This window comes from Aplysia californica, unplaced genomic scaffold (genome assembly GCF_000002075.1).
Source record: "Aplysia californica isolate F4 #8 unplaced genomic scaffold, AplCal3.0 scaffold00017, whole genome shotgun sequence".
Taxonomy (NCBI): Eukaryota; Metazoa; Mollusca; class Gastropoda; order Aplysiida; family Aplysiidae; genus Aplysia; species Aplysia californica.
In genome coordinates this window covers 1053110-1056566 of record NW_004797287.1, presented here as the reverse complement: position 1 = coordinate 1056566, position 3457 = coordinate 1053110, and the positions used below count along the sequence as shown (strand labels likewise).

General features: G+C 39.4%; 1 long non-coding RNA gene across 1 annotated transcript in view; it reads left to right on the top strand.

Moving 5' to 3' along the window:
- Positions 1 to 3435, top strand: part of LOC118478242 — a 7503-nt gene extending 4068 nt beyond the window's left edge. Inside the window, exon 2 of the long non-coding RNA XR_004858908.1 lies at positions 1958 to 3435. This is a non-coding gene — a long non-coding RNA (uncharacterized LOC118478242). The remainder of the gene's footprint in view (positions 1 to 1957) is intronic.
- Positions 3436 to 3457: the final 22 nt, after the last annotated feature.

Below are 3457 nucleotides of genomic sequence, written 5' to 3'. Positions count from 1 at the left end.
TCTCTCTCTCTCTCTCTCTCTCATTCCGACTTTTGTTCTTACTCCTTTTTAATATTTATGTGTTCGTTCAAAGCACCAGCTATTTGGTAGATCCAACTATTTCCGCTTTATTTTTTCCCAATTGACTTCTAATGTGCACTAAACGACCTCTTCGGGTGTAGCCTAGCATGATACTAAGAAGGTAACGTTCATGGCCTAATGGGGAATGATTAAAGTATCCAAATGGTAGGTCGTAAGAGGGGAAAAAAGTATATCAAGTTAAATGTAAATATCTCTAGTAAACTTGAGGAAACTAATCTACAGAAAGCTAGCTCTCAATGGAAAAGTGGCACAGTTAGCCAAAGGATAACTTACTGTGAGAACTAGAACAGATGGGTAACGAGTCAAAATGCCGGTATCATCGGTATGAGTTTGTTCATGTTTTGTTACTTTTTTCTTAATTTAGCATTCGAGCAAAGAAACGAGTGGCGAACCATGACCGCCGTTGTCTTATCCGGATTTTGCTGTTGAAGGAGAAGGAAGTATCTAGGCCTACGTGGTCTCAGAACAAATATCAAATTCTGTTGATGAAATTTGGTCTTGAAGCACAGCAATGTGTTATCACAATGATACAACACCAACATAACTAAAGACCAAACCCAGACCGAGAATTTTCTTTTTTTATTATTTTTGTTTACCTTTTGTGTTTTTTTGCTTTTTTCCCTACACATCTTCTTCATTGGCTGCCCATCGATATCGAATGTGATTGTGGTTTAAGCCAGAGAGGAAAGTTTATGAGCCACAGAGCCTGTTTAGGATCTACAACATCTTCCACATTTGAGACGATAGAAGTCCGATTGCGGTGGTCTACAGAGTCTGGTGTTGTGAGAGTTTAGGTATATTTCTATCCCTGGGCGGTCGAACGTCATTTTTGGACGATCCGTGGCATTCACGTGACCTTTAGCAACAACAAACAGTATCAAAAGTTTAGAGTAGAGCCTCGATGTCACTAATATACGGTCAATGGTTCGTGTTGGTGATAGGTCAAAGTGCCGTACTCATAGTTTTAACTGTTTTTAGAGTAGGTTTAGTAGTCTGCAAAGCCTTATCAGATTCGATCTCCTCTCATTATCAGTTGTTTGCTTGTTTCTAGGTCAGTCAATCTGGTTTGCAAGCAAATATCTCTCAAGGTAGGCGACATAATTTCGTTGTGGGTAAAGTGAGGGCGGAATTCCGTCCTCCATTGAAAACAATACATAATATAATGTATTATTTTCCGAGGAAGTTCTCCATTCTTGAATCCTCTAATTCTTCATAGAATGTTTGATTGTTCGCAATGTATGTGCTTTTGCTTGCACCAGAAAAGTTGCTCATTGTAGTGTTGTGTACGGGATGGTTTGTGACTGTAGTTATGGAGGTCAAGGTTTATTTTAGCTGATATTCTTTCAATTATTAGTCCCTGAAGTTCAATGTTCACTATATTTATGATGTGTCAGAACAGAAAAATTGAATATGTAGTAATGCATTTTTACGTAAAAACTAGATCGATAGTTAATGTTGATACTTCTTCATGCGGCTATCCAATCCTAAGAAGGATATAAAATGGTCTAACTACACTTTAGCTGTTTCTCGTTCAGCTGATAATATTTAAGACTTTCACTTCTTTTTCCCAAGTGAAACGTCGACGATCATAAAAGTTGCAAATGTTTTATTCATTGCAACATGTTTTGTCCTAATAAATTCTGGCCATTGCAACATAGTGGGTGTGGAAGTTTAGTCCTAACTGTCCTCATTAGATTAGAAAGAAGATATTTACCGCTGTAAATCCTCTTGTCTTACCCTTTTCATTGTTACTATTCCCACTTTACTCATAAATAATTTCAGTTTCTGGATTTTATACAGCTAACGTTTAGATCTAACTAAGATTCATTTTTGGGGAGGTTACAACAATTACCACATCCGCTGTCTTTTTTTTCAGGTGTGCTAATTTTCTACAGGCGCATGTTTCATCAACCTGAGTTCAACTCGCAGTGTCAGACTGATGTGTGGTAGTGTACGAATTACCAACCCCATCAACGTGGCATTTTCCATGTGTCTTGCCAAAGTGTGCCGCGGACATACGTAACATATCTTTCCTGGTTTATCTTTCATAAAGATTCGTTTCTGAAATTAAAGTTTTGTTTGACGCTCAAACGTCTGTGAAAAGAACAACAAAATTGACAGTGATTCTAAAACCACCACAATGAACGCCGATGATGTACCTGCAACGACACCTCTCAACAACGGAGGAAATGCATCCAATGGTGATGTGGAGGTTGGGGGTCAGCCCGTGTCGTCTTTGGACGCTGGTATCGAGGAACGAACCCGGGTAGCCTGGGACTCAAAGCTACAGTACTTCTTCATGGTCATCTCTTACGCTGTGGGTCTCGGCAACGTCTGGAGATTTCCCTACCTCACTCAGATGCACGGCGGAGGTGAGTGGCGTTTTGATCTAACGTAAAATCAAGGACATGTGGTTACTTGAGGGAGGCATTGTGCTGCAAAGAGCGAAATGCTCGCTGCTAAAGGGATTTGAAAACAAAAACAACAGCAGCAACAACAACAACATCTAACGTAAAAAGCATGGAGTTACAATGTTGTCTGCATGTAGCCTGGCAAGTATTTTTTATGCGAGACACGTTATGAGTTCTGGGGGTGTTTGCAACAAGGTTGCTTCGGAGTGGCCTTGGTCGTCCTCTTTTTATCAAGCCCGAAAATCGTGTCAATGTGTTATAATCTCGAAGCGCTGGCTGTTCGAGAGGCACGCTTGTGAGGCAGTCAACCCACTTTATCCTCTGCTGTCTTATTTATTGTAGGACTGGTGTTGTTCCTAGCATGTCTGTGATGACCTTTTTCCTGATTATACCCTTCCAACAAAAAATATTTTAATTCTCTGTGAAAACGAGAGAATGGCCTTCCTCCTAAAGCCCTACTTGATTATGATAAGAGGCCAATTTATTGTTGCGGTCTCGGGAATGTTGGTTTACAATAGTTATTAGATTGATATTGTGTGTAAACTAAATGATATAATACACAAAACGACGCCATTGCAGGAAAATTGTCTGACTGTGATCCTGAAAATTAAAAGCCAGTCCCGAGCATATGGAGATGCTCGTAATCTTTTCTGTTTTAAACGAGTGATTTTAACAATGATCCAATTTGTTTGCTACTTCTTTATTAGTACGTGTACAATATTATATTTGAAACAAATGGATATGAGAATTGGCAATATTTATGGGGTTTTAGCAGAATATTTGGACGTTCTATGACTGGGAGAGGGGCTGGGGTTAGTTGGCAAGAGAGAGGGAGACAACGCGCTGAATGCTCATGAGTAAGAAAAATATAGAGTGAGAGAGACAGACAAATTGGTAGAAGTGTACGAATAATTTAAAGAAAGAAAAACAGGCACGTAGAAAAGAAAGAAAGAGAGAGAGAGAGA